At 54.7% G+C, this 17,253-nt stretch overlaps 1 non-coding gene and 2 pseudogenes across 1 annotated transcript; all 3 read left to right on the top strand.

Moving 5' to 3' along the window:
- Positions 1-2,064: 2,064 nt before the first annotated feature.
- LOC138223420 (U2 spliceosomal RNA) lies at positions 2,065-2,255 on the top strand. Its single transcript, XR_011181858.1, has one exon. It is a non-coding gene; the product is annotated as a U2 spliceosomal RNA (small nuclear RNA).
- Positions 2,256-7,193: 4,938 nt separating this feature from the next.
- On the top strand, positions 7,194-7,374 carry LOC138223393 (U2 spliceosomal RNA; annotated as a pseudogene).
- A 6,484-nt stretch (positions 7,375-13,858) lies between these two features.
- On the top strand, positions 13,859-14,036 carry LOC138223479 (U2 spliceosomal RNA; annotated as a pseudogene).
- Positions 14,037-17,253: the final 3,217 nt, after the last annotated feature.

Below are 17,253 nucleotides of genomic sequence, written 5' to 3'. Positions count from 1 at the left end.
GAAAAATTTCTGGTCTGAGCAGGCGAAGGATTTTCTCTTCCGGCTGAAAGGCACTTTGTTGGAAGGTGAAGAGAAATCCACAGCTCAGTTTTTCGGATCTGTTCGCGCGAGGCAGACAAGAACCCATTTCGAGGGCCTAAGGCAAAAAGATGGGGAGATAACCAGAGACAACGAAGGTATGTTGAGGTGTGCCTCAGAGTTCTACAGAGCTCTGTTCTCAGAAAAACCGGTGGACAAGGGACGGTGGGAAGAATGGTTAGCCGGTTTAGAGAGGAAGACCGTCGATATAGTTAGCTTGGAGGCACGTCTGACAGTGGTAGAGATCAGAGAAGCGATGGCGAGACTAAGAAAAGGTACAGCTCCAGGATTTGATGGGCTACCAATAGAGTTTTATATAACCTTCTGGGACCTTCTGCAGCCTATGCTGATAGAGGTCTATGAGGAAATCCTGAGGGTTGGGGACCTGGGTAGGACAATGAGGACGGGGGTTCTGTCCCTGATCTATAAGAAGGGTGAGAAGGAGGATCTGGATAACTGGAGGCCGATCCAACTGCTCTGCACGGATTATAAGATCTTGGCTAGAGCGTTGGGTAGACGGCTGAGGAAGGTGATGCCTGATTTGGTAGGCCGTGACCAGACATGTAGTGTAGAGGGCAGAAAGATCTCGTGGAACCTCCAGCTTATTAGGAACGTTGTCGAGTGGGTGGAAGATAGGGGTTTAGAGCTGATGCTCGTAAGCTTAGATCAGAATAAGGCGTTTGACAGGGTTAACCATTCTTTCCTCTGGGCGGTGTTGGGGAGAATGGGCCTAGGGAAGAACTTCATAAGGTGGATCCAGGTTTTATATAATGGAGTGATCACAAGGGTCTGCATCAATGGTTGGTTGGGTATTGGAATACCAATTGCGTGTGGGGTGAGACAGGGGTGTCCCTTGTCTCCTCTATTATATGCCTTGTATGTAGAGCCCTTTCTGCATCGGATCCGCGGTGACCCCCTAGTGGAAGGGGTGGTGGTCCCAGGCAGTGGTGGAATGCAGGCGAAAGTCGCAGCTTATGCTGATGATGTAACCCTGTTCCTCACCACTGACAGAAGTCTTGATCGAGTTCTGAGACTTGCGGATGACCTAACAGTCAGCACCGGTGCATTCCTGAATAAAAGCAAATGCACAGTTAAATTTTTTGGCAGATGGAGGGATAGGCAGGATGTAACCGGGGGCCTTACACTAGCGGTAGGCCCGGTCAAAATCTTGGGAGTATTGTTCCACATTTACGACTCGGCAGGCCTGAATTGGGAGATTAAAATTAGGAAGGTGAGCCAAAAGTTAGGTCTCTGGCGGAGCAGGTCGCTATCATACGTCGGGAAGGTACTTGTGCTCAAAGTGGATGTATTGCCATTGCTTCTCCATCTGGCCTGCGTGTACCCGCTGCTCGCCAGGTTTCGCATTGGACCACAGGGCAGTGTACAGGTCCATAATAGAGAAAGGTGGGTCTGCAGTGGTCGGGGTATCGGAGGCAGAGTGGAGACAGATACAGCCGGCGGGGCTTGAAAACCGATTGAAGGATCTAAATTGGCTGGCTATGTGGGACAGGTTGTCAGTCAGGGAAGTCCTACATAGACATGGTCTGGCAAGACAGGACAAATGTCCGCGACCCGATTGCTCTGAATCTGAAACTGTGTCTCACGTATTCTGGGGTTGTGACTTTGTGCAACGCGTGTGGGGTCTGTGCGGGGGGCTTTTCGGTCAGATAGCACCCGATTTTGTTATGTCTAACCGGGTGATATTGCGTGGACTAGCGAGTCCCCGCAAGTGGAGTAGAACCTTCTTACTATGGTTCCTTATTAGTTTAGTAAAGTCATACTTATGGGCGTCTCGGGAAGAGCAGGTGAAACACAATAGTGGGGGCTCAGCAATTTCAGTAATGGTGAAAGTAAAGCTTGACATTGCAAGAAGAGTGAAGTGGGATATTAGGCGGTGGGGTTTTGCTGCTGCAAAAGAGCGTTGGAAGGGGTTGTTTTCTTTGGGGGTTTGATTTTGGTTATGATGTTCTGTAAATGGTGTGTTTGACTGGTTTTGTATATTTATAAAAAACATAAAAAAAAAATCTGTTCTTATCAGTTTAATATCTGATACGTCCCCCATCGGGGGACCACATATTAAACGGATTTTTGGAACAGGGAGCTGGATCAGGAGCTTGCTCCGTCCTCTCCACGCATCGGCCCGGTATTGCAGCGCCTCCGGGAGCGGTGCACCACCTTCTCTCAGCGGTGAAAAGACAGACGTAGGTAGCTAGCTAGCGAGCAAGCAAGCGAGCGAAGTGGACTGGAGCTCCTTCTTCTCGGGTCCCGTCTCTCGTCCCTCGTCCATCTGTGTGTCTCTGTGTCCGTCTCTCTCTCGCCCTCTCCGTTCCCGTGCTCCCTCTGTGCGCTTTTCCGCGTCTCGACTCTCTGGGCAAGCAGGCCGGCCCCCTTTTCGGCTCCCGTGCGTTTTCCCTCCAAAAAACTTAGTTTTTTCAGCCCTTTCCCAGGGAGGCCGGCGTGGCTTGCTTGCTTGCTTGCTTGCTTGCTTGCGTGTGTGTGTCCGTCCCCTCTGAACAGTTTCTACACTGAGCCCTTGTTTGTGAGAGAGCTACAATCCCTCACCATTCACGTGTTTAATACTCTGTTGCCGGAACGTGATGTGGTGACTTTCTTATCTAGGTTTGTGGACATTCAAGGCGCCGGAAGCAAGGAGATAGACTCTGTGAATGTTTGGACTGGGAGGAGGAGGTATATGGTTAGGCTTCGTCCTAAGCCGTCGGGTGAAGAGGGCGTTTTGCTACCTCCAGCCTGTTTTTCTATTGGATCTAACAGGGGTTATTTGTTCTACCCAGGACAACCCCTGACCTGTAAAAGGTGCCTACAGGTGGGGCATATAGCGGCAAACTGTCCAGGGGGAGTGTGCAGGAGGTGTGGTGCAGCGGGACACGAGGCCAAGACCTGCGGTCAGATTTTGACCTGTGACCTTTGCGGGTCGATGGACCACGTGTACCGTTCGTGCCCAAGGAAGCAGAAGAGTTTTGCTGCTATTGTGAAGGGCACTTCAGAGGTCCCAAAACGGGATGTACCGGGCCCATCCGTAGGTCCAGTAATGTTCTTCGGGACTAAGGCGTCTTCAAAAAAGGGAGATAAGGGTGAACCAGAGCAAGAAGGGGAGGGGCCGGGTGGGGCGGTTACTGCTCAACCTGAAGCCCGGTCCTGGGCCGATATGGTTCCAGAGGGGGGTCTGGAGTCCCCAAGCTGGTCCCCTGTACTAAGCAGGTCCGCTAAGAGGAAGGGAGGGGGGGGGGTCGAAGAGTCCTACCTTGTGCCGTGCTAGGCTAAGCATGCTGAACCGTTTTCAGGGGCTGCCGGTAGAAACACTAGGCAGCGATTCAGAGGGGGAGGAGGAAGAGGGTAGCAAGGAGGTGGTTGCAACTGACGACCCCCTGGTGTTAGTAGGAGAACGGAAGGAAGGTGCCAGGAGGCCGGCAGGGCGGAAAAGCAAAAAGGCAGTTGGTAGGTTAACTGCTGGAGGGAGGGGCCCTGAGGGGGTACTTGAGGTGGGGAGCGGTGAACCACCGGTAACAGCAGCCCCTCCAGAGGGACCGGAAGACATGGTGGTCAGCGAGGAACCCATCCCCCCAGGACAAGGTGAGCCGCCGGCCACTAGCGAGGAAAGTGAAGTTGAGCTAGGGAGTACAGCGGAGATGGTTAAATCTGCTCACCTGCAAGTCTCCAAGGATCCCGTGAGTGAGTTATCTTCCTCGGGGGAGGGGAGCCTGCAGCAGTCTGGTGAGGAAGAGAGTGATTTGTCATCAGGGGAAATGGAAAACTCTGAGGTGAGTCAGGAAGGCAAGGTAAGGGTTCAAACTCCTCACGACCCGACATGAACCGTATCGTTTGTTCGGTAAATGGTTTGAGGAGCCCCGTGAAGCGGACTGGTGTCTTCGAAGACCTCGCGAGACATCAGTTCGGCTTTTGTTTCCTCCAGGAGGTCCATTTAGGATCTCAGGAGTATATTTCTGGGTTTAGGAAGGAATGGAGGAAAGGTCAGTCTTGGTGGAGCGTAGGGGGAGTGCACTCATCAGGTGTGGGGATTTTGTGTGCAATATCCAATTTTGTGTGTGGTGAGGTTTTGTCGGTGGTTCCGGGGCGATTGTTGGTGGTCGACGGGGTGTGGGGTTGTTTAAAAGTGCGTCTAATTGCAGTGTACGGGCCTTTGGAAAGACGCCTACAAGCAGACTTTGTTAGACTAATAGAGCCATTACTCTTCACTAATAGAGTTGTGATTATGGGCGGGGATTTCAATGTCGATGTTAGTGATACTAATGGTGCTGGGGCGCGAGTCTTAAGGGATTTGGTGGCTCATTTTAAGTTGCAGGACGGGTTTAGCAACTCCGGCCCAACCTCCAAAATTTATACCTGGAGCAACGGCAAGGATCGCTTTAGGAGGCTAGACTATATCTTCACCACCCTGAGGGGAGTGTCACAGGCTGGACAGATAATTCCGGTGTGGTTCTCCGACCATATGATGTTGACTGTCAGCATGTCTTCGGATAACTCCGGAACCAGATCCTGCTTCTGGAGACTAAACACTAAAGTGTTGTCGGAGGCTGACTATAGGAGTCGGATAACGGATTTATTAGAGAATTATCTTAACAGTAGGTGGAGGTTTTCATCTGCTGTACGTTGGTGCGAGGCTTGCAAAAGAGCGGTGGCAAAAGAGTCAATAAAATATTGTCATCTTAGGAAAGATCGAGAAAGGAGAGAGGTGGAGCAGCTGCAATGTGAGCTGCAGGGCCTCTACGAAGACTTTAACCGGGGCAGGTCCTTTGATGGTGTAAAAGCGGCAGAACTCAGACTTAGAATGAAGGAAGTCTGGCAGGCAAAAGCAAGAGACTTCCTTTTCAGAGCCAAGGGGGAGCTGCAGGAAAGGAATGAGAAGTGCTCCGCTCTTTTTTTCGGTTCGGTGCGCTCTAGACAAGCCCGGATGCTTATTGAAGGCTTAAGACGAAATGACGGCGCGGTTATTACTGACCCGTCTGAAATGGTGACGTGTGCCTCAGATTTCTACAGGGAGCTGTTTACTGAAAAAACGGTAGAAACGGCCCTGTGGGATGAGTTGCTGTCAGGGGTCAAAGGGAAAGCAGGGAATTTGGATGAGCTGGATGGCGCTTTGTCGGGGGAGGAGTTAAAAGCAGCAATGGAGGGATTACGAAAGGGTACAGCTCCGGGCATTGACGGTCTGCCTATTGATTTTTACTTGGTTTTCTGGGTTCATTTGCAGCCTATGCTCCTAGCAGTCTTCAACGAGATCTTGGAATCAGGGGAGCTGGCCGGGACCATGAAAACGGGGGTCCTGACCTTGGTGTACAAGAAAGGGAACAAAGAAGACCTGGAGAACTGGAGGCCGATTCAGCTGCTCTGCACTGAATATAAGATCCTGGCCAGAGTGCTGAGCAGGCGGCTGAGGAAGGTGATGCCAGGCTTGGTCGGTAGGGAACAGACATGCAGTGTTGTGGGGAGAAAGTTATCCTGGAACCTCCAGTTAGTTAGGGACACCATCCAATGGGTTGAGGAGAGAGGTCTGGAGTTGATGCTGGTCAACCTTGATCAAAGTAAAGCTTTTGACAGGGTTCATCACTCCTTTTTGTGGGAGGTCCTAAAGAGGCTAGGTCTTAGCAGGACCTTTATCCAATGGATTAAAATCCTGTATAACGGGGTTGTTTCCCGGGTCTGCATAAATGGGAGGATGGGGACGGGGTTTGGGGGGAGTTGTGGTGTGAGGCAGGGGTGCCCTCTGTCCCCTTTACTATATGTCTTATATTTGGAGCCTTTTTTGCACCGGATCCGGAGCGACCCCGCGGTGGAAGGCGTGGTTGTTCCAGGTAGCGGGGGGGCACAAGCAAAAGTCACAATCTACGCGGACGACGTAACGTTGCTCCTCTCTTCGGACAGGAGTCTTCTCCAGGTTCTGGAGATAGCGGACAAAATGGCGGCGGGAACAGGGGCACTTTTAAACAAAAGTAAGTGCAACGTTAAATTCTTTGGCAGATGGAAAGACAGACGGGACGTGGTCGGAGGTCTCACTTTGGAATCCGGGCCCATTAAGATTCTTGGAGTTGATTTTTTGTCCAGTGGTTCGGCCATAATAAACTGGGAAAAGAAGATAGTAAAAGTCAAACAAAAACTGGGTTTATGGCAGAACAGGCATTTGACGTATATAGGGAAAGTATTAGTGATAAAAGTGGATGTCTTGCCGTTGCTCCTTCATCTGGCCTGGGTGTTTCCGCTTCCTCCTAGATTCCGCAAAGAGCTAGTGAGGACAATCTTCCGCTTCATTTGGGGCGGAGGTTACGAATATATTCGGAGAGTCGATATGTGCGTTCACTTTGCACACCTGTGGTTTTCACCCGTAGTGAAGCACTTGGTGGTCTGGACAAACGTGACTCCTAAAGCAGAGGTTTTGCCGTGGTGGTACAGGCATGCAGTACTGTGGCTAAAGAAGCATCCTGGGGCCAAAGAAGGGTTGGTGTCTTTGAACCATAAAGCCTTATACCAGCTAGCAACTGCTAGGATAGCTGCTAGGATGAACCAGCTGTAGTGGGTACGTCTGCAGAAGTATGGAGTCAGATCCAACCGGTGGGGTTGGAGAACAAATTTAAGGACTTGAATTGGCTAATTTTGTAGAAGAGGCTCCCAGTTAGGAAGACTTTACACCGTCACAGTTTGTCGAGGCAAGATAAATGTCCTCGCTCCGAGTGTGGCGAGGTTGAATCTATTCCTCATGTGTTTTGGAATTGTGGTTTTGCAAAGAGGGTCTGGGACTTGTGTGGGGGGATACCAACACGAGTGAAACCGGACTTTATTACAACCAGCCAAGTGATTCTGCGTGGGATTCCAAGGCCTCGAAGATGGGGACAGAGTTTTCTTTTGTGGCTTTTTATTAGTATGGTGAAGTATCATCTCTGGGCTTCCCGTAAGGACCTTACAGACCATGGAGTATGCGGAGCGCCATCTACTGTTGTTTTTAAAGTGAAACAAGACATATCTTGCAGAGTCAAATGGGACGTTCTGAGGTGGGGTTTTGCCGCTGCGAAAGAAAGATGGAAGGGGTTATTTTAATTGTCGTGATATAACTCGGGTGCCGGTGATGATTGCTGTTTGGGTTTTGTATATTTATTAATAAAAAATAAAAAAAAATCTGTTCTTATCAGTTTAATATCTGATACGTCCCCCATCGGGGGACCACATATTAAACGGATTTTTGGAACAGGGAGTTGGATCAGGAGCTTGCTCCGTCCTCTCCACGCATCGGCCCGGTATTGCAGCGCCTCCGGGAGCGGTGCACCACCTTCTCTCAGCGGTGAAAAGACAGACGTAGGTAGCGAGCGAGCGAGCGAAGCGGACTGGAGTTCCTTCTTCTCGGGTCCCGTCTCTCGTCCCTCGTCCAACTGTGTGTCTCTGTGTCCGTCTCTCTCTCGCCCTCTCCGTTCCCGTGCTCCCTCTGTGCGCTTTCCCGCGTCTTGACTCTCTGGGCAAGCAGGCCGGCCCCCTTTTCGGCTCCCGTGCGTTTTCCCTCCAAAAAACTTAGGTTTTTCAGCCTTTTCCCAGGGAGGCCGGCGTGGCTTGCTTGCTTGCTTGCTTGCGTGTGTGTGTCCGCCCCCGTCCCTGCAGGCGGGCCCCTTTCGACAGCTGGGCGTTTTCCCTCCAAAAAACTTAGTATATCCACCTTTTCTTTCTTTTTTTTCGGCAGGCAGGCAGGCGTGCGTGCGTGCGTGCGTGCGTGCGTGCGTCCCCGTCCCTCCCTCCGGAGAGAGAGCTGCCCCTTGCCTCTGCCCGCAGGTGCTGGCGCTCGGCTTTTGCTTGCAGCCGGTTGGGCACAGCTGCTGCCGGTGGGAGGGGCCTAAGCTAAGGAGGTCGGGCGGCTGGCGCCCCCTGCGGCTGCAGTCGTTGTCGGGCCGTTGACAGAAGATCAAAGAGCAGGGCCCCCGCCCGGGACTGGCAGGAAGGCAGGCAGGCAGGCAAGAGAGAGGGGGAGCAGAGTCCCGCGGCAGGCCTCTGGCTGCAGGGAGGCCGGCAGCTGCGCGGGCCCCGGGCTCAGGAGGAGTCGGCCTGCGCCACTGTGCGCCAGCAGAACGCCCGCGCGTCGGTCCGCGCCATTGTGGGCATCGCTTCTCGGCCTTTTGGCTAAGATCAAGTTCAAGTGGCATGCCCGCAGTTCTTGTCTTGCCAGAGGTCTAGAAGGCGATCGAAGATTCTGAAGAGTGCTTGAGCTGGTATCGCTCTAGGTTGAGCCTAGGGGGTTAAGGCCAAGCAGCAGCTGAGCTGAGTGGAATCCGGCATCAACGTTCTCTCTCTCTGCTCTCTCCTCTCCCCCTTTCTCTTGCTCCGCCTCCTTGGCCTCTTGGCTGGGAGCAGGTACACGTGGCCTGCCCGCAGTGCTTGCTTTCTTCCTGGAGACTCGGAAGCGCTATCCGCTCCCTCTCTCTCGCTCTCTCTCTCTCTCTCTCTCTGCCTCCTTGGCCTCTTGGCTGGGAGCAGGTACACGTGGCCTGCCCGCGGTGCTTGCTTTCTTCCTTGAGACCCGGAAGCACTTTCCGCTCTCCTCTCTCTCCTCCTGCGCCTGCACCTAGCTGGGCTTTGCCCACAAGAACAAAGGCCAGGGCTCCCTCGCTGCTCCTTTTGTTCTCTCTTTCCCTCCTTTTTTTCCTTTTTGTTCCCTTTTTCTCCCTCAGAGATGGCAGACAAGAGGACTTTGATCCGGTTCCACTGGACAAAGAAGACAGAGCCGATGCCGACTGCAAAGGCCTTTTTCATGACCTTCCTGCGAGGGATCTTGCAGTTGGTGGCCGGCGATCTCTACTGCCTCCAGGACAACAAGGCAGAGAGATATATGGAGGCCTACATGGCCACGGACACGGAGTACGAAAAGGCAACGAGACTGGTCAGGGAGAAAGGTAAGCACCCTGGTTTCTCTGATTTCAGGCCGGAGCCTATGAGGAAGACGAACCAGAGGACCATTACGGTTTGCACGTACAATCCCTACGTACCAGCGGAGCGGGTAACAGCGTACCTAGGGAGGTATGTAACCGTAGTGGGAAAACCGGCGGAGGTCAGGGACGAAGGCGTCTGGTACGGCAAACGCCAGTACCGAGTCCTCCTGAAGGAGGACCCAGAGGGCGTTGACGGTTTCCAGCACCCCCCGGCTCGCTTCAACATCGGAGCCGACAGGGGGTACCTCTACTACCCCAGGATGCCGGATTTCTGCAGCAAGTGCAGACGGCCTGGCCACAAAACAAACACATGTGACATCGTCCTGCAACGTCCTGCAACGTCCTGCAACGTCCTGCAACGTCCTGCAACGAGGACGAGCACCTGGCAAAAACCTGCCGGGCAGCCAAAAAGTGTGACAGATGCGGCGCCGAGGGACACCTCCTTCGCCAATGCAAGGTAAGCAAACCTTCGTTTGCGCAGGTGGTGGAAGCCGGCAGGCAGAAACCGGTCTCCAGACAAAGGGAGAGGGCTGAGAACAAAGAACCGGCACCTCCCCCGCTGAGACCCGAAACTGCCGAGGCCACACCCCCAGCCGCATCGGTGCCACGAGATGGCCGCCAGGAAGAGGGACAAAATGGCCGACCGGAGGAAGGGCCCTGGATAACTCCCAGCAAAAAGGGAAAGCGCAAGCGGGAGAAGAGACCCAGGGCAGATCCACCTTCGGAAGGACAGAAAAAGAGAGTGGTAAGGGAAAACCGTTTCCTCGTCCTAGAGGAAACGGAACTTTCTTCCCTCCAGGCCCAGGAACAACCGGAGGAGGCGCTCCAGGAAATGGAAACCCTCCCCCCCGAGGTCCAGGAAACGGAGTCCCACGGACAAAAGGAGGAGGCAGCCCAGGAAGAGGTAACCCCCTCCCCCGAGGCCCAGGGACAACAGGAAGTGGCATCACAGATAGTCAGAACCCTCTCCCCCGAGGACCAGGAACAACAGGAAGAGGCAGCCCAGGAGAGACTGGAGGCCCCCGAAACCCCCCGAGAGAGGGAAGAAAGGAGCCTCCCCGAAGCGGTGGCGGAGAGTATCCTCGAGGACGACGAGGATTATTTTGAAGCCGCCCTGGAGCCCGGACTGATGGTAGGGCTGGACCTGTCCAGCATGTTTACTTTTCAGTCCCCAGCGAAACCTGGAGGGAGCCCAGCATATTCCCCCCAGGACCCGAACGAGAGGAGTTACATCTAGGCTAAACAGTGCCCAGATGTAGATTCCCAAGTTTCTGCTGTAAGTACAGAGAGGAGGTTTAATTTTCACTAGTTTAACCATGACTGTGAAACTAACCTTCTTAACAACTAACGTGAGAGGGCTGAGAGACCCAGTGAAAAGACGGGGAGTCTTTCATGATCTGGCCTCAAAGTCTTTCTCAGTTTGTTTCTTACAGGAGGTCCACCTGAAGGATGAAAGCGACAAGCTGACATTCACCAGGAAATGGACGAAGGGAGAATCATGCTGGAGCGTAGGAGGGGTCCACTCTTCCGGAGTGGGAATCCTCCTCGGGAACCCAGAGATGACGCTGGTTTCCTCCTTCTCGGTGGTGCAGGGCCGGATCCTGGTCGCAGACATCGACTGGAGGGGGCAGAAGTTGAGAGCGATTAACGTTTATGCTCCGACGGAACCCTCTATCCGGAAGGAAGTGTTTGCTGACCTGGCCAGCTGCTTCCCCAATAACAGACAGGTGGTGCTCGGCGGGGACTTCAACGTCAACCGGGAGAAGGGGAGCGACGCTAGCTCGGCAGAGCTGGAGTCGCTACTCAAGCAGTTCTCCCTAGTAGACGGCTTCAGACGGTGCCGCCCGAATGACGCCAGACCGACCTGGAAAAACTCCCGGGGAGTGTTCAGCCGCCTGGACTACATCTTCCTGCACACGACCTGCTCCCTGGAGTCGGCGACGGTGTCCCCGGCGTGGTATTCCGACCACGAGCGCTTGACGGTGGTGGCTAACACCAGCCTGCCGGCATTCGGTCGTGGGTACTGGAAGCTGAACCGGGAGATACTGGAGGAAGACGACTTCAGGGCACTGTTCCGGAAAGACTACGCGAGCTGGGGAGACCTGAGAGACGGCTACAGCTCCGTGGTGGAATGGTGGGAGTCGGTGAAGGACAGGACCCGAACCCTGGCGCAGACGTACTGTAGACGGAAGGCGGCCAGGGAGAGGAAGGAGGCTGCACGACTCCAGAGGCAACTTGAGGAGGAGTACAGCTCGGCTAACCGGGGAGGAGCCTTCAATTCAGCCCGGGCACGGGACCTGAAGGAGAGGCTCCGCAGACTGCACACGGAGAAAGCCAAGGCTTTCCTCGTCAAGGCACAGAGGGAGCATTACGAAAATAATGAAACCTGTTCCTCCTATTTCTTCAACCAGGTCCGGGGAGCCCAGAAAAAGAGGGTGATCCACAGCCTGAGACGGGGAGATAGACAGGAAGTGCTGGACGAGAGCGACAAAGTAGAGGCGGCCACCGCTTTCTACACGGAGCTCTTTTCAGAAAAGCAGACGGAGGTGGAGGCAGGCGATGCTTTTCTGGAGGGGCTGACGGCACGAGTACCGGAGGAGGTGAGGGAGGACTTGGAGGGTCCGATCACGGCCGAGGAGCTGAAGGCGGCACTCTTGTCCATGGAGAATGGCAAGGTGCCGGGGCCGGACGGACTCCCCAAGGAATTCTACACCTGCTTCTGGGACACCCTGGCGGCAGATCTGGTGGAAGTGGCACAGGAGATCTTCCGCCAGGGAATTCGGAGACACCATGAGGGAGGGCGTCATCTCCCTGCTCTTCAAGGGAGGAGACGCCGCCGACCTCAAAAACTGGAGGCTGATCACGATGCTCTGCGTGGACGTAAAGATCCTGTCCAAGCTCCTGACCGGCAGACTGAGAACCGCCCTCCCCCACATCATCCACAGCGACCAGACGTGTGGGGTGGAGGGGCGATCCGTCAGCTGGAACCTCCAGCTGACCAGAGACGCCATCGCCTGGGCCGAGGACCGGAACGTGCCCATGATGGTGGTCAGCCTGGACCAGGAGAAAGCCTTCGACAGAGTGAACCGCAGCTATCTGTTCAGGGTGCTGGAACGCTTCGGTTTCGGAGAGAGTTTCAGCCGCTAGATTCAGATTCTGTACTCTGACGTGGGCAGCAGAGTGAACGTGAACGGAAACCTGGGGGATTTCATTCCCCAAGAATCCGGAGTACGACAGGGCGGCCCCCTTTCACCCCTTCTCTATGTTCTCTTCACAGAGCCCTTAGCAGAGGCGGTGAGACGGGACCCCGTCATCGACGGCCTGGAGATACCGGGAGGCGCGGGGGAAACCCTGAAGATCTCCCAGTACGCCGAGGACACGACGCTGTTCCTGAGGTCGGACAGGGGGTTGAGGAGGGCCCTGCAGGTCATGGAGCAATACTCCAGAGCCTCGGGGTCGAAGCTCAACCGCCGAAAGAGCAAACTGAAGTTCTTCCGGCCCTGGAAGCACAGGACGACTGGGCCGGAGGGTCTCGAGCTCTGGGAGTTTCCTTCCAGAGCCAGGACAACGAGACCAACAACTGGACTGAGAGGATCGCCAAGGTGAACGCGAAGCTGGGTCTGTGGAAAACACGGTCGCTGTCCTACACAGGGAAAGTGATGGTGTTGAAAGCAGACGTCCTGCCGGCTTTGGTTTACCTGGCGGTGGTGTACCCGCTGCCGGCCAGACTCAGACGGGCGCTGCAAGGGATGATCTTCGGCTTCGTCTGGGGCGGCAGGTACGAGTACATCACGAGAAACCGGATGTGTCAGCCAGTCGAGGAAGGGGGTCGAGATGTCCCACATTTCCCCCTGAAACTCGACTGCATTTTTTACTGCAACCTCTGTCGGGCGCTGCGGGAGCCCATCAGCCACAAGTACCAGTACTTTGTCAGGCTGTGGCTCTCCATCCCGATGAGGCACTTGGTCCAGTGGTCAAACACTGGGCCCAAGGCAGAGGGGCGACCGGAGTTCTACACCCACGCTGTCAAGTGGAGCAGGAGGTACGAGGCCACGAGACAGCCAGAGCTCTGCACCAACCACAGAGCTCTGTACAAAGAGGTGAGGGGGCACCTGGTCGCCAACGAAAGGCTGCGAGTTCCCAGACAAGTCTGGGAAAGAACGCAGCCGAAAGAACTGGACAACGAACTGAAGGACCTCAACTGGATGGCCATTCACAAGAGACTGGCCACCAGAGAGGTCCTCTACAGACACTCGATTTCCAGGAATCCGCATTGCCCCCGGGACACGTGTTTCGTCGAGGAGACTCAGGAGCACGTTTTCTGGAGCTGCCCCTTCGCCAAGGCGGTGTGGGGGCAGAATGGACAACACCATGCAACTCCTGGAAACGAATGCGGTGCTCAGCTACCAGTACATTCTGCTGGGGCTGGCACCTACCGGACTGGACAGGGGGACGCAGTTCCTGATGTGGCTGCTGCTGTCCCTCACAAAGAAAGGCCTGTGGGACGCGAGGAACAATCTCATCCGGCACAACATCGAGTGGGGAGCGAGGAAGCTGGAGGAGAGGGTCCTGGCGGACCTCAGGAGGAGAATGAAGCGCGACATTGCTAAATGGGGTTTCCCCTCGGCAAAGGAGCGCTGGAAAGGCCTATGGACCCTGTACAGGGATTAATGGGTTACAGCAAGTGGTAGGGTTTGGAGGGACACTCATAATAGCGCAAATCCGCCCACCCTTGCATGAATCGATAACGGACAATCACCGCCGTTCCGCCGTTGTTTGAATTTGTGGAGTGTTACTGTGTGAGATGTTTTCTTTTTGAGATGTGTTTTTTTTCGGAATAAAGTATATTTTATAAGAAAGAAAAAAAAATCTGTTCTTATCAGTTTAATATCTGATACGTCCCCCATCGGGGGACCACATATTAAACGGATTTTTGGAACAGGGAGCTGGATCAGGAGCTTGCTCCGTCCTCTCCACGAATCGGCCCGGTATTGCAGCGCCTCCGGGAGCGGTGCACCACCTTCTCTCAGCGGTGAAAAGACAGACGTAGGTAGCTAGCGAGCGAGCGAGCGAGTAAGCGAGGTGGACTGGAGCTCCTTCTTCTTGGGTCTCGTCTCTCGTCTCTCGTCCATCTGTGCGTCTCTGTGTCTGTCTCTCTCTCGCCCTCTCCGTTCCCGTGCTCCCTCTGTGCGCTTTCTCGCGCCTCGACTCTCTGGGCAAGCAGGCCGGCCCCCTCTTCGGCTCCCGTGCGTTTTCCCTCCAAAAACCTTAGTTTTTTCAGCCCTTTCCCAGGGAGGCAGGCGTGGCTTGCTTGCTTGCGTGTGTCCCCGTCAGTGCGGGCCCCTTTCGACAGCTGGGCGTTTTCCCTCCAAAAAATGTAGTATATCCACCTTTTCTTTCTTTTTTTTTTCGGCAGGCAGGCGTGTGCGCGCGCGCGTCCCCGTCCTTCCCTCCCGAGAGAGAGCTGCCCCTTGCCTCTGCCCGCAGGTGCTGGCGCTCGGCTTTCGCTTGCAGCCGGTTGGGCACAGCTGCTGCCGGTGGGAGGGGCCTAAGCTAAGGAGGCCGGGCGGCTGGTGCCCCCTGCGGCTGCGGTCGTTGTCGGGCCGTTGACAGAAGATCAAGGAGCAGGGCCCCCGCCCGGGATTGGCAGGAAGGCAGGCAGGCAGGCAAGAGAGAGGGGGAGCGGAGTCCGGCGGCAGGCCTCTGGCTGCAGGGAGGCCGGCAGCTGCGCGGGTCCCGGGCTCCAGAGGAGTCGGCCTGCGCCACCGTGCACCTGCGGAACGCCCGCGCGTCAGTCCACGCCTTTGTGGGCATCGCTTCTCGGCCTTTTGGCTTAGATCTGATAGTACGTGGCATGCCTGCGGTTAGAGGACTAAGTCAGGGGAAGAGAAGACGACGGCGGGGAGGTAGAAGGAAAGCCAGCCGGGAGACGGAGGAGGACCTTACCGGAGGAGGAAGGAGGCCGAGGATCCACAAGCTACCACGGGTAGTCGCTCTGGGTTGAGCCCAGAGGGCGAAGTGGGGCTTCCGGATGGCGGCGGCGACGGTGGCGGCGGGTGAGTGGACCCGCGACTCTGCGGCTGGGCACCCTCTGTCCCGAGAGGGGCAGATGCGGCGCACAGTGCGCTTCGTGGTGAAGACCGCTGAAGAGAAGGAGAATTGGAAGAACAGGGACAAGTTCGAACAGGAGGTGTTGTTTCGCGCTTTGGGAATTCAGGTGAAGGACATTACCAGTCTGCAGGACTTTTTGAATAAGGGAATCTTCGATTTAACCATGGAGTCAGATAAACTGTGTGAGGCCGTGTGGCGTAAAGCCCAATTCGGCAAAGACTATGTTCCGCTGAAGATTTTTTTGATAGAACCGCTCTTTGCGAGAGAACTGCGAACTCTTACCATACATGTGTTTAATACACTGTTGCCGGAGAGAGACGTTGTGATGTTTCTGTCGAGATTTGTAGACATACAAGGGGCAGGAATTAAAGAGATAGACCGGGTGGGAGTCTGGACCGGGAGGAGGAGGTATATGGTCAGGTTCAGACCGAAGCCATCGGGGGACGAGGGGGTCTTACACCCTCCTGCGTTCTTTAGAATTGGCTCAAACAGGGGTTACCTTTTTTACCCGGGTCAGCCCCTGACCTGTAAAAAGTGTTTGCAGTTGGGACATATTGCAGCGAACTGTCCAGGGGGACTCTGCAGGAGGTGTGGTATGGCAGGTCACGAGGTCAAAGACTGTAAACAAGTATTGACCTGCGATTTGTGTGGGTCAGCAGGACATATGTATCGTTCATGTCCTAGGAAGCGGAAAAGTTTTGCTGACATTGTGAAGGCCCCCGCTGAAGATCTGAGGCTGGACTTACCGGGCCCATCGAGCGGACCTGTAATTTTCCGTGGGTCTCAGGGGAAACCTGAGGAGGGAGACAAGGGAGGTCCGGGGCAAAAAGCAGAGAGGGCGGGTGGAGTGGCTCCGGAGCCTTTGAAATCCCGGTCCTGGGCCGACATGGTCCCGGAGGAGAGACCAGAATCCCCTAGCTGGTATCCGGTTTTGAGCAGGTCGGCTAAAAGGAAGGGAGAGAGGAGGTCAAAGGGTCCTGACTTGCGCCGGGCTAGGATTAGCACCCAAAATCGGTTTCAGGGGCTGTCTATAGAGTCTCCAGGCAGCGACTCAGATGGAGTAGAGGAGAAGGGCAGTGGTGAGCCGGTTACAACCGATAAAACCCTTGAATCAGCAGTAGAAAGAGAGGGGGGAGTTGGGGGGGTGGCTAGGAGACCTTGTAAAAAGGCCACAGGAAGAGCAAGAATGCCAAAGAAGGGGCCAGAGGAAGGGGTAGAGGCGGGAAATGGTGAACCAATGGCTATTATGGCCGCCCCAGCTGATCTGGATGAGGCGGTTGTCAGCGAGGAACCCATTCCCCCTGGGCAAGGTGACCCGATTGTGAGTAGCGAGGGGAGCGAAGTCGAACCAGAAGGCAAGGTGGAGACAGAGAAATCCGGTCACTTGCAGGAATCCGATGATCCTGAGTGCGATATGTCTTCCTCTGGAGAAGAGAGCTCGCAGCACTCCGGGGAGGAGGAGAGTGATACGGAATCGGGGGAGTCGGTGAATTCAGTAGCTAGTCGGGCAGGTGAGGTGGAGGTACAAGCTCTTCACGACCCGCCATGAATTGTTTAATTTGCACAGTTAACGTCAGGGGTTTGAGAAGCCCTGTGAAGCGGGCGGGCGTCTTCGACGACCTCGGGAGACGTCGGTTCGGCTTTTGTTTTCTCCAGGAGGTTCATTTAGGATCTCAGGAGGATATTGTGGTTTTTAAGAAAGAGTGGTTAATAGGACAGTCTTGGTGGAGTATAGGGGGTGTGCACTCTTCGGGTGTGGGGATTTTGTGTGGGTTGTCAAATTTTGTTTGTAATGATGTTCTTTCGGTTGTTCTGGGGCGCTTATTGGTTGTTGATGGAGTGTGGGAGGGATTGAAAGTACGCCTGATTGCAGTATATGGGCCGGCTGACAGACGCCTACAGGCGGATTTTGTAAAATCAATAGAGCCGCTTCTTTACACGAACAGAATTGTAATTATGGGCGGGGATTTTAATATCGACGTCGGCGACACGAACAGGGCAGGGGCACGAGTTTTGAGGGAGTTGGCAACTCATTTTAAGTTGCAAGATGGGTTTGGCAACCCTGGTTTATCCTCGAAAAACTACACGTGGAGCAACGGCAGGGACAGTTTTAGAAGACTGGATTACA

The sequence above is a fragment of the Lepisosteus oculatus genome, chromosome 16, assembly GCF_040954835.1.
Source record: "Lepisosteus oculatus isolate fLepOcu1 chromosome 16, fLepOcu1.hap2, whole genome shotgun sequence".
In the NCBI taxonomy this organism is placed as follows: domain Eukaryota; kingdom Metazoa; phylum Chordata; class Actinopteri; order Semionotiformes; family Lepisosteidae; genus Lepisosteus; species Lepisosteus oculatus.
Note: the sequence above shows the minus strand (reverse complement) of the source record. Positions and strands in the feature narration are given on the sequence as shown.